At 44.1% G+C, this 13788-nt stretch overlaps 1 protein-coding gene across 1 annotated transcript in view; it reads right to left on the reverse strand.

Moving 5' to 3' along the window:
• The window catches only part of LOC124594522 (Down syndrome cell adhesion molecule-like protein Dscam2), a 363828-nt gene that overhangs the window by 199929 nt on the left and 150111 nt on the right, over positions 1-13788 (reverse strand). The gene's annotated exons all lie outside the window — the stretch shown is intronic.

Raw genomic sequence — 13788 nt, forward strand, 5'->3', positions numbered from 1 at the left:
AAACCTCACTATGTCTACCAGCCCCACATGGATCCAATCCTGTATCACCCCTCTTCACAAATATTGAATATCTCCCTATGTCTTACACTATCCCCCCAAAACAGCCTCCAACAGTCGTTATTGTTTACCCACTAATATCAAATCCTGGTACGCTGTCGCATCTAAACCGACACCTCCCTTGAACCCCTCCCCCCCCCCCTCCCACGCACACACACACATTCCACATCCTGTCCGACTGATCAATCGACTACTTTCCCAATGAGAACCGCCACCATTTTTACATATGTTATGAATTCTCTTCCCCCCTTGTCTCACGCCACATCAGCGTTCCTCCTTTCACCCTTCTCTCCCCACTATTCTCTATCCTCTTCCTCTTCATTTTGTGGCCTTACAGACCCCATTTTCCCACTCCTTTTAAGTACCCCACTATCTATGCCAACACGAATCCTCCTCTCCACTGTCACAACTCTGCTTAATCCGCTGGATTATATAGCTGGCTCACGGCCGGCCGCAGGTACAGGTCCGTTGTCACATTGGCGGCCGTAAGACGGGCGCGATAACTATAGCTTCTTCTTACTATCTCTTTTTCTCAGACAGTAGATGGTATGATGTGTCCCATCTCGTAGGAAAGCTGAGAAACGGATCTGTTTAGTGGTGTAACAGACTCGTTATGCCGCGTTAGTTTAGGAGAACGCCGCACATAGTACACTAATATACCGAAGATATATATCGTAGCAACTGGTAGCAAATAAAAAACAAAAAATAAAAAAAAAAGATGGTAGAGCACTTGCCCGCGAAAGGCAAAGGTCCCGAGTTCGAGTCTCGGTCGGACACAGCTTTAATCTCCCAGTAAGTTTCATATCAGCGCACACTCCAATACAGAGTGAAAATCTCATTGTGGAAGCACCTGCTTGTTACCGGCTCATTCAAGCAGAAAGGACACATTTCATTCGTTTATTTGGCAGAGCTTATGCCTTCAATATTAAGCTGTGTAATACGAACTAGGTGTTTCTCGTCTCTAGTAGGATGATCCTGAAAAGGACGGTTATTAGTTATGTTTCCGGGCATATTGTATTTCACCCATGACACTGTTGCTCGTTTAGCACTACCATTTCGACGATGGTGAATGAATTTCTTACGGAGGATTTGGAGAAGATGTCAATTTTCTTTAAGACCTGGAGACTGACCCCAAGCACATCAAAAACAGAATTCTCTTGTTTCCATCTAGCGAATCGTGCTGCGAACTACAAACCAATAGTTCTGCTCAATGGACAAACGTTGACGTACAATTCTTTCCCAAAATATCTCGGAATCACTCCAGATAGAATCCTGAGCTACAAAGAGCACATCACCAAGCTTTCTAATGAAGTTGCTGCAGGGAACAACATACTACATAAGCTCATTGGTACCACCTGGGGAACCTCTGCTGACTGTCTGCTTTTAACTGGCATCAGTCTTGTGTACTCTGCTGCCGAGTACTGTGCTCCTGTCTGGTTGGAAAGTGTACATGTGAAGAAGGTAGACACAAAACTGCGCTGCATTACTGGTTCCATCAAATCAACCCCATGGCACTGATTAACGGTTAACTGTACTGAGTCACATCCCTCCACCTCACTTAAGGCGGGCGCCGGCCGGTGTGGCCGAGCGGTTCTAGGCACTTCAGTCTGTAACTGCGCAACCGCTACGGTCGCAGGTTCGAACCCTGCCTCGGGCAAGGATGTGTGTGATGTCCCTAGGTTAGTTAGGTTTAAGTAGCTCTAAGTTCTAGGGGACTGATGCTCAGATGTTAAGTCCCATAGTGCTCAGAGCCGTTTTTAACTTAAGGCGGAAACAAGCTCTACTGAGGGAGGCCAAGAAAATCTCTGCATCTCCTTCCCTACCACTGCACCAGGAATTCCGTCATCCGCCACAGCAACGATTTCGATCAAGAAGACCAGCAAGTGTTACTGCAGGACAGCTCATCACGGATGGTTTTGATCTAAGTGAAAGCTGGAAGCATGAATGGTCAACAAAAACATTGGGAACAAGAGCCCATTACCTTGATCCCACAAATAAGCCAAAAGGTTTTGACCTACCGAGGAAATTTTGGTGCCGCCTCAAAATGTTAAGGACTGGACATGGCTGTTGTAGCTACTTCATGTACAAATGGCGCTGGATCAATTCACCAGTGTGTGAATGTAATCAAGAATAGCAGACAATTGAACATTTAGTCCAACGCTGTCCACTTCAGTCACACCCTGGAATTCCGTATGACTTGTTCACTCTCACACCCAGCTTAATTAACTGGTTGAAAAACACGGACTTTATTGTTTAATCTTGTCTTATATCATATGTATATTGTATAAAATCCTTTTCCATTATATCAACTGTATACTGTATAAAATCACCATACGATTAAATAAATAAATTTCTTTATTAAAGACTTTTGGCGAATCTCTGTTTTTGTTTGTAGCGCTTGGCGATTACTCTACAAAGGAAATTATTGTGTCTGCTGGAATCTGCGTTTATTGTTCAAGAGCAACATGCATTTCGACGCCGATTCAGCAAGAAGCCGCCTCTACACAAGAAGACTTGTGAGTGGCATACAAATTCTTGAGAGTTGGTTGCATATCCAAACGGAAGGGCACTGGTCGGTCATGGATGTCTGACAAAAATGTCGAGCACATTCGAGGTGCGTTCACCGGGAGTCCACAAGACGGTGAGGCCAGGAACTGAAAATTCCTTAAGCAGCGGAGAGGCGTGTTTTGAAACGACCCCTGCATATGAAACCTTACAAGTTACGCAGCAATTGCGTCCCGGCGACCCCGACAGAGCGTAAGGATTTTCCATTTCAGTACTCAGAAATGTTCAAATGTGTGTGGAATCTTATGGGACTTGACTGCTAAGGTCATCAGTCCCTAAAAGTACACACTACTTAACCCAAATTATCCTAAGGACAAACACACTCACCCATGCCCGAGGGAGGACTCGAACCTCCGCTGGGACCAGCCTCACAGATTTCAGTTCTCCAGCATACGGCAGGGGACACTTTTTCCGAACGACTCACCTTGTCGGACGAATAGGCGTTTCATCTATCTGGTAAAGTAAACCGCTATTAAGTAAGGATTTGAGGGTAACAAAATCCTGGCGTCTTTTTCGAACATGAATGAGACTGATTTCTGTTGTTTGTTTTTACAAACTATACGGACCTTTCGTTTTTTTTGGAGGAAACTGTGACAGGACTGCCGTACCTGGACGTGATGAAAAACTGATTGCTTCCTCAATTTCACAAAGATTCCAGTGAATTCATTTTTATGCATGCCTACTTTCACACTGAGGTGCGGTGTTATTTTAACAACACAATCACACAAAGTTTGATTGGAACAGGTGGACAAAATGATTTTGTTAATTGCCTTTGGCCTCCCAGGTCATCTAGCCTCACACCTTTCGATTTTGGACTCGGATTCGGGAGGACGACTGTTCTGGCCACCTGATTTAGGTTTTCCGTGATTTCCCTAAATCGCTCCAGCAAATGGTTCCTTACAAAGGGCACGCCCGACTTCCTTCCCCGTCCTTCCCTAACCCGATGAGAACGTTGACCTAGCTGTCTGATCTCCTCCCCCAAAGAGCCCACCCTAACCCAACCTTGCGATTTTTTTTTCTGTGGCGCCAAATAAAGGAGAGTCTTTATCCCACATACGGCAGCTGCTATTAAAGAGCTGAGAAATAGAATTGATGAAGTTGTCAATTCGATAAAAAGAGACCTGTTGATTCGTGTGAGGAATGAGGGGATTACCGTTTCGATGTTCCTCGGGCAACGCATTGTGCTTATGTTGGGTGTATGGTATACTGTCTGTGAGAACATAAGACTTCCAACCTTCCACTATCCAGTGCCATATGCAATATGTTTCTGTCTTTCACAGTTTGTCTCTAATAAACAATGGAAATCTGTTCTTTCTGTTTCAATCACTCTGCATTTTATCCGTCGTTGTTCAGTCATGGACTTGTAACGTAATGGCTCCTCAGCGCTTTTCCTTTCACTCACACTAAAACCATTATGTCACTAGTATGCTTATCAGACCCATCCCATAAATCTTAACTGAAGCCGTACCGTAAGAACCATGATCACTTTCTTGTTATAATAAATAAACAAACACTGCCTGGAACACAACATTTTATTACTGTTTACAGGTTTCAGTCTGCACTGCAGGTCATCTTCAAATCTGATGCCGCAAAGTGCAGTTTTTGAACAACTGTGATACCAATCAGGTTAGGATTGTACAGTTTCATCTTGACTTGGGGACAAGCCTTTGATTCTGTGGGATGCTCTACACTTTTAGATATTCTGAAGCAGATTGACTAAAAAGAAAGGAGATTAGTAAGCAATCTACAAGGGTATTAGAAATCTTATACATATTTTGAGAGTTGGTAGTATGGATCAAAACAAGAAAAAATTTCCAGTAAAAATGAGTGCTGAAATGCACACCTTAAGATTTATGAGTACTTGTTCATCTTCGCTACTGTGAAAGACAACACTTCTACTGCAAGCTCTTCGCTATTATAAACCGACATACAGAAAACAGTAAACAAACGAGTAAACAAATGAGCGCACAATGTTCAGTTATTGTCTAAGAGTAGACCTAAATTAATATGTTTGCTATTACATGCGACCTACATTTGAGTGCCATCGCCCAAGGAGGTACTCAGTACGGCGTCCATCCTTAGTAAGATATGCTTTCATTACGTTGGTAAGTGCAAAGATAAAACTGCAGTGTAAAAACATCTCACAGAATTATTGTCTAATGTAGAACGAACAAATGCGCTGCACGTACCCAAACCTGCGAATACGCTTTACAGTAACGATACCAACAAATATTTAGTGCATGCTGTGTCAATGGACAATGACAAAAAAATGTGTGCTCATATCTTTATTGTGTTTTCTATATCTCTTGTAATAGCAAAGAGCTTGAAGTAGAAGAGATCTGCTTCACTGCAGTGAAGATGAATAAGTGTTCAAAGCTGCATATGACACAAAATCAGTTAAGAAGAGCAAACAAATTTGTGTAGTGCTCTGGATGAGAAGAGACTGCATCGTGAAGGAGCACTAGAAAGAATTATGACTTGGAAGAGGGCCGGTTGCTTGACGAAAAGATAAATGCAACATACACATTTAAGAAAAGTGATGACGGAAGAGCGAGTGCACTAGGGAATATAGAAGTTTTGGTGGTGGATGTGCCTCATGAACGGAACACATCGTCATCGTCGCCGTTATGTTCATATATGTCTATGGCTTCCAGAGTTTGACGTATATAGCGTCATTTTTTCTTAACTTTGACGTGAGTGTCTTTGAGATTCACTGTGTTGTCGTATTACTGTAATGTGTTCGCTAGAACAGATTTTCTTTTTCATTTCGTTCTAAGTGAAAGTGAAAAGTGCTCGTGTACTCCTCACGTGTTGCGTTTACCTATATTTTAATCATAGTTAAGGTTTTTTTCTCCACAGGAACGTGAAATATGCTAAATTCATGGTGCTGCATGTAAATAACGCTGGTCGGCTGGTGGCATGAAGAGCAGGCTGACTTCTGTAAAAGGCTTGAAGTTGGTCCCAACTTTAAGTATGTTACCGAGTCCAACAGTGGATAGCGGAGCAAAGGGCGGGTAATCAAAAGAGATGAAAAAATACTTCAGAATATTAATGGATGGCAAAGAGACAACAGATGAGCAACAGGAAATAACGAATTTACCACAACCTGAAGTGGAATGATCTTTTGTTACCTTGGCAGAGGCTGACACTGCCTTGAAGCACATGGAAGGAGGCAAGTCAGCCGGTCGAGATTAATTAACACGGAAAAGACAGCAGACTTCCAGGGTGTGCAGTGGTTATATCAAACCCTGGGAGTCATTTGAGACGAAAATAAAGTACCAGACGACTGGAAGAAGGGTATTATCATACCACTGTTCAATAAAGGAAATACGAGAAAGTGTTCTAATAACAGAGGACTCGCCCTGTTATCACTGTTATCACAGTGTCTTAAGATACTGCAAAAAAATTATTGAGAAAAGATTAAAATCGTTGTTAGAAATCATTTTGAAGAGGTGGGACATGGAATCTGAAGCATCAGAGGAACAACAGACCTCATATCTCATATTTGCACCAACAAGGAACCCTTTGCGTGTGAGATCGCAAGTTCAGCCTTTAGTGAGGTTCATTTGAAAATGTTGTGTTAACAGTTACGACTACAATAATATTAGCTGTTAATGGATGACCAAGTGCACCAAGAGGGTGACAGAAAATGAGTGTGCATAAGGCGTAGAGATCAACCGTCTGTGGGATATATGCTTTACTCCTCACAAAATGAAAATCGGCGATGTTCAAGAAATGTTCAAATTAAACCAATAGCCTGCCCCACGAACACCGAATGAAAAATGGCGCGCCACGGTAATCACGAAGGTTCGCACCATAGAGACCAAGGCGAGCTCCTTGGGAGAAAGAAACCATGCAGGACGTTCAGCTAGATATCCACTGTCAAGAAAAGCATATTGAATCTTATTGGTGAAACTAGGTGATGTGAAATATTGCAATCTGATGGAAAGCAGCCGAATACGAAACAGTTTGTCGTAGCGTTTATCGTGAAACTGGCTATCTTTTGAGACGTATCTACACATAGTGCGATAATACTCCTTATAGGCACGGAAAAAAAGAAACATCCACAGGCTGAATTTATCCAGTGGTTCTAGATGTCACACACTTTTTAGGAGGGATAGTTCGCTCTCAAGGAATGTGATAGGAGTATGACTTTTATACGCAGATCGGGAACCAAGCAAAGGCAAGTTATTTTGCTCGGCTATGGACCAAAAGCAGAGCTCATACAACTGGTGTCTTTATTTTATGCCCATTTTCTCACTGTTCCTTCTGTGACATTCACTGATCAGCCAAAGCATTATGAACACCTACGTAATGGCCGGTTTGTTCACCTTTATCACCGACAACAGCGGCATCTCGTCGTGGCAAGGAAGCAGAGTCCTTGATACGTTGCTGGAGGGAACTGACACCGTAGCTGCTCACACGGGTCACATAATTCCAGAAAATTCTGAAAAGGGGGGCGATGAGCTCTGACGTCATGTTCAACAACATCCTAGATGTGTTCGATCGGCTCAGACCTGTCGAGTTGGGCGACCAGCGCATCAACTGGAACTCGCCACTTTGTTCCTGGAACCACTCCATTAGACCCCTGTCTTCGTGTCATCGCGCTTTATGTGGTTGAATGACGCCGCAGCCGTCTGGAAAATGATCATCGCGAAGGGATGTATGTGGTGTGCAGCAGGTGTACAACTCTCCTTGGCAGTCATATTACCTTGCATGACCTCCACTGGATCCATGGATGCACACATGAATGTTATTAAGAGCATAACCCAACCGCCGCTAGCATGTCTCCCTGCCGTAGTAGAGATGTCAAGGAACTGTTGCCCTGAGAGATGACCGATTCGCGCCATGCCGCCAGCATGATGAAGAAGGTATTGGGATTAATCAGACCATACGATGCTCTCACACTGTACCATGTCTAGTGCCATCGGTCACGTGCCCTTTTCAGTCGTAGCAGCCGATGTCGTGGTGTTGACATTCGCACCTGCATGGCTCGTTGGCTGCGGAGGCCCGTCGTTTGGAGTGTTCAATGCATTGTGTGTTCAGACTCACTTTTACTCTGCCCAGCACTTAAGTCCGCTGTTAGTTCCGCCACAGTTCGCCGCCTGTCCTGTTTTACCAGTCTGCCGAGCATACGGCGTCCGACATCCGTAATGAAGTGCGGTCGCCCAACCCCACGACGTCTGGTCGTGGTTTCACCTTTGTTTCTTCACGTTTTGAAGACACACGCCACAGTACTCCTCGAACACCCGACAAGTCGCGCAGGTTCCGAAATGCTCGTGTCGAGCCTCCGGGAAATCACAATCTGCCCTCGATCCATCTCAGGTAGTTCGTGCGCTTTTACCATTCTACACGCGGAAAGCACGCTCACTGGTGGTACATGCACCCTGCTTATGTATGACCAGCAGTCCTTTCCTCGCAGGTGACGCTGTTATCACCTGGGCGGGTTTATATCGATAGTAGGTAGGACGTCATAACCTTCTGGCTGATCAGTGTAAATATTCCCTAGTGCCCTTGCAAGATCATATCCACGAGATAGAATCGTAGGGGGAGAGTACCTTCAACTTCTCGTAGCAGAATAAACAACTTTCCAATTATGAAACTTCCTGGCAGAATAAAACTGTGTGCCCGACCGAGACTCGAACTCGGGGCCTTTGCCTTTCGCGGGCAAGTGCTCTACCAACTGGGGATGCTCAGATGGCAGAGCACTTGCCCGCGACAGGCAAGGGTCCCGAGTTTGAGTCTCGGTCGGGCACACAGTTTTAATCTGCCAGGAAGTTTCATATCAGCGCACACTCCGCTGCAGAGTGAAAATCTCATTCTGGAAACGTCCCCCAGGCTGTGGCTAAGCCATGTCTATACAGTATCCTTTCTTTCAGGAGTGCTAGTTCTGCAAGGTTCGCAGGAGAGCTTCTGTTAAGTTTGTAAAGTAGGAGAAGAGACACTGGCAGAAGTAGAGCTGTGAGACCGGGTGTGAGTCGTGCTTCGGTAGCTCAGATGGTAGAGCACTTGCCCGCGAAAGGCAAAGGTCCAGAGTTCGAGTCTCGGTCGGGCACACAGTTTTAATCTGCCAGGAAGTTTCATATCAGCGCACACTCCGCTGCAGAGTGAAAATCTCATTCTGGAACTTTCCAGTTAATTTACCATCCTGAATAACAATCGGCATGATCGTATACGAACATCGACACGTTAAGGCATTGATGTTATCCGATCTTGATACAAGTGTCGTGATGCCACTAATTCCCAGCGTTCTTCTCATACATACACTACTGGCCATTAAAATTGCTGCACCAAGAAGAAATGCACATGATAAACGGGTATTCATTGCACAAATATATTATACTAGAACTGACATATGATTACATTTTCACGCAAATTGGGTGCATAGATTCTGAGAAATCAGAACCCAGAATAACCACCTCTGGCCGTAATAACGGCCTTTATACGCCTGAGCATCGAGTCAAACACAGCTTGGATAGCGTGTACAGGTACAGCTGCCCATGCAGCTTCAACACAATACCACAGTTCATCAAGAGTAGTGACTGGCGTATTGTGACGAGCCAGTTACCTCGGCCACCATTGACCAGACACGTTTTCAATTGGTGAGAGATCTGGAGAATGTGCTGGCCAGGGCAGCAGTCGAACATTTTCTGTTTCCAGAAAGACCCGTACAGGACCTGAAACATGCGGTTGTGCATTATCCTGCTGAAATGTAGGGTTTCGCAGGGATCGAATGAAGGGTAGAGCCACGGGTCGTACCACATCTGAAATGTAACGTCCATCGTTAAACTGCCGTCAATGCGAACAAGAGGTGACCGAGATGTGTAAGCAATGGCACCCCATACCATCAGGCCGGGTGATACGCCAGTATGGCGATGACAAATACACCCTTCCAATGTGCGTTCACCACGATGTCGCCAAACACGGATGCGACCATCATGCTGCTGTAAGCAGAACCTGGATTCATCCGAAAAAATGACGTTTTGGCATTCGTGCACCCAGGTTCGTCGTTGAGTACACCATCGCAGGCGCTCCTGTCTGTGATGCAGCGTCAAGGGTAACTGCAGCCACGGTCTCCGAGCTGATAGTCCATCCTGCTGCAAACGCCGTCGAACTGTTCGTGCAAATGGTTGTTGTCTTGAAAATGTCCCCATCTGTTGACTCAGGGATCGAGACGTGGCTGCACGATCCGTTACAGCCATGGAGATAAGATGCCTGTCATCTCGACTGCTAGTGATACGAGCCTGTTGGGATCCAGCACGGCGTTCCGTATTGCCCTCCTGAACCCACCGATTCCATATTCTGCTAACGGTTATTGGATCTCGTCCAACGCGAGCAGCAGTGTCGCGATACGATAAACCGCAATAGCGATAGGCTACATTCCGACCTTTATCAAATTCGGAAACGTGATGGTACACATTTCTCCTCCTTACACGAGACATCAAAACAACGTTTCATCAGACAACGCCGGTCAACTGCTGTTTGTGTATGAGAAATCGTTTGGAAACTTTCCTCGTGTCAGCACATTGTAGGTGTCTCCACCGGCGCTAACCTTGTGTGAATGCTCTGAAAAGCTGATCATTTGGATATCACATCGTATTCTTCCTGTCGGTTAAATCTCGCGTCTGTAGCACGTCATTTTCGTGGTGTAGCAATTTTAATGGCCAGTAGTGTATTTTCTCTTCAAATCCCTATTGGTTGGTGTTGAAACACAATTCTTTACTGAACGATAGGATAAGTCGTTATTTAATTTACAAATTTTGGGCCCGATTTCGCAGTTTCATATGCATCGTCAGCTTCACTTTTCGTTGAAATTCGCTATATTACGTCTTCCCATTCTGTATCGCGGTTTGAAGTTACGCAAATGTCCATTGCTTCCCTTGAAATCTACGTCGCTCGCAGTTTGATGCGCATAACGCAGTAGGTCACTACCACGCACATCCTGTAAATTGTATCGGGCATTCTTGAAACATGCTAAACACCTGTTTTTGTAAGAAGTGCACAATATTCTCCCTTGAATTTCCGTAGCGCTTCTTACTCGATCATACTACAGAGGACTTATTCCAAATCTTTTGATCTTCCACGTACGTAATTATGTTTAGTACCCGGTCCTTGGACAGCGATTGTCCTTTACCCGTTTTCACTGGAGTCAGAATTTGTGGCTCCCTGTCCGACAAGGATAACGAACTACGTGACTCGACAACTATTTCAGTATCACATTCACTTGTTGATTTCGTATCGTCATCAATGCACTCCTCATGTACATTGTCCGCATAGTCGAGCGTATACGCCACCGCACATTGCACTGACTCATCTTGCAGAAAAGATAGTATTTCATCTGCCACTTTTTTCTCAATCAGCGAAATTGCTTGAGTTGCTTTCTGACGAAATATCAACTTCGGCAACTGTTGCTTTCGATGTAATGCAATGTTTGCTTTGTTTATCGTTGCCGTTGCTCTTTTTTGTGTCAACACCATTACCACTGACGCGAGATATTCGTCGGCTATTGTAGTCCAACTATACTCCGTCGCCTCATGTTGTGCTCACCATTAAATACCTCCAGTCACAACCCCTGTAGCCATTAGCAGCCAATATTGTCTTTGCACGGTAGACGTGGGGTGTAGAATGCCGCAAACATCATTGGCCTCTCGCGACTTCGCATTCAAGGGGTTCCTTGGTAGATAGTTAATGGAAAAGTATCATAAAAAATCTAATGGGTTAATTATAATATTCCTGGATTCTGGAAATAGTACTGACATTGTCCCAAAGTGTGAGAATCTGTTGGTTCTAAACACCCTAATAACGAATGTTCAAATGCTATATGAAAGCCATAAAATTGTATAAAAGTGCGAAATGGTAGAGGGAGACGTATAGAGAGAGGAATGCATCAGGGTCGTGCAGTTTCTCCATTACATTTTATAGCCCTTTTGGATGTGATTATGAAGCAAATCAGGGAGATAGTAAACGGTGATCGCAAAGCTTCAGTCTTTATTGATGATGCAGCTGTTCGGGGAGTAACAGAACAACACGTACAGGGAAGATTACATGAATTGAACCCCAAGTTTAAAAGGAACCAGCTGACAGTAAGTGAGAGCAAAACGGTAGTAATAGTTTAGAGCTGGACGTCTGCTCAGGGCAACCTGATGTTGGATGGAGAATGAATTGAAAACGTGGAACATTTCATTTATCTGGCCAGTACAGTATAACAGAATGGAACTGCAGCACCAGAAGTACAGGATAAAGTAAGTAAGTAGGGTATTTAAATTTTTTCACCCAGTACGGAACCTTGTTTCGGAGAAGAACGTTAATGTGAGAGCAAAACAGATCGGGTTTAGAACGTTATCTCACATTGTATACAGCATGGGGTGCTTTGTAAGTAACAAGGCAGATTTCGTCAAGTTAAAAGCTTGTGTAGTGAGATTTCCGTGGTCACCCTTGCAGAAGACTAGACGAGACAAAATTAGGAAGGTAGCCATTAGAGGACAGGTGGCAGTTGATCTGTCACACCGAAAGACTGAATGCTGCGCGGCTCAACTGTCTGGACATATGAAGAGGACGAAGGATAAGTGCTTGCGAAAACAAAATACTTGAATAGAGATGTGCAGGGGAAAAGACCAAAAGGAATACCCAGAAACAGATGACTGGATCAGATGAAGGAGGATCTGAAGATTAGAAGAGAAAACTGGGAAACATTATCAAGGCAAGAAGTATATCATGATTGAGCAAAATAGAGGCAAGTTGTTCATAACCTCGATATCCGACTGTCAGGAAGGATACGAAGATGATGATTATGATGTGAGATGATGTATGGTACCCGACTTTTTGGAGCGGATGGTGATTACACATTTTCTGGAAGTATGGCCTTTGTACGTCGGCTTCCTATGCAGAACGGATGGATTCCGTTAATGTGATTAAAAGACAGAATGTCTTCAGCGTGTCCGCAGGCGATTAATGCTTCACCTACAAGTCAGTATCACGCCATTAGCTTTTGCCATCCTGATTCAAAGACCTAGTAGTCAACATATTCTATATACATAAATTAGCTACACATTGGTTTCAAGGGACAACCAGAGCTGATATCTTATCCGTCCATTAACATGTCCGTCCCACAGCTGGTTGTCAAACAAGTACTGAAACTAAAGCATACCCTTTGGAAACATCTTGATTACACGTTAAATAGTCTTTTACCAGTACGTTTGCCGACCATTATATCACGTTTCTTAATTTTAAGGTCTCTTATCTTACAGAAATCCCCCGTGTCTTAGGGGTAGCGTCTTTGACTGGTAATCAAAACGTCCTGGATCTAGACTTCGAACCTCGTCACAGCTTAAATTTCGAACGAAAATCATCAGCAATGGCAGCTGAAGACTTGAGACATTATAAGCCAACCTTGTTCTGCCAAAGCGCTTGTCAAAGAAGATGAAGGAGCGGAAAGACGTTCAGGGCATCTATTGCCTTTGGAGTGGGGAATTGGTCTTATAAGCGGTAGAATGAGCAGTGATCAACGACATGAGGATGCAGAAGGCAATGGAAACCACCGAATTAAAGACAAATAATGTGGATCCACAGAATGTGTGGCATGTAATTGAAAAGTGTCGTCATGTTCTCTCCATTTGATACTGCACTTTTCGAAAATTCGAAAGGGGACTTACAAGGGGGTAGGTGACCATGAGAAAGAGTCGAATAACGAACAAAAGGGAGAGTGTGGTGCTGTGAACAGTTCAGTGACTGGGTTAGTATCAGAATCGACAGCAAAACCAACGCCGACAACGGTAGTTCATGTATACATGCCGATGTCGCAAGCAGAAGATCAAGAGGTAGCGAAAGTATATGAGGAAATGAACAGGTATGCTTGAAACTCTGAGGTTATATATACTGCGATAAAACACAGCTCAGCACACAATTCAGTTGAAGAGAAGTGGAAGTCTCTGAAAAGGGCAATCATAGGAATTAGAAAGAGAAACATAGGTACAGGGAATGCGAAGAAACATAGGTAACGGAAGAAATATTCAAACCAGACGTCAAAGGAAGTACAAAAATGCTCATGGAAATTCGGAAATACAGAACTACGGATCATACAGTCATGAAGAAAACAGGAAGAGCAGGAAACCTAAGGCTAAATGGCTACAAGAAAAATACAAAGAAATCGAAAAAGGAAATTAGTGA

This window comes from Schistocerca americana, chromosome 2 (assembly GCF_021461395.2).
Source record: "Schistocerca americana isolate TAMUIC-IGC-003095 chromosome 2, iqSchAmer2.1, whole genome shotgun sequence".
In the NCBI taxonomy this organism is placed as follows: domain Eukaryota; kingdom Metazoa; phylum Arthropoda; class Insecta; order Orthoptera; family Acrididae; genus Schistocerca; species Schistocerca americana.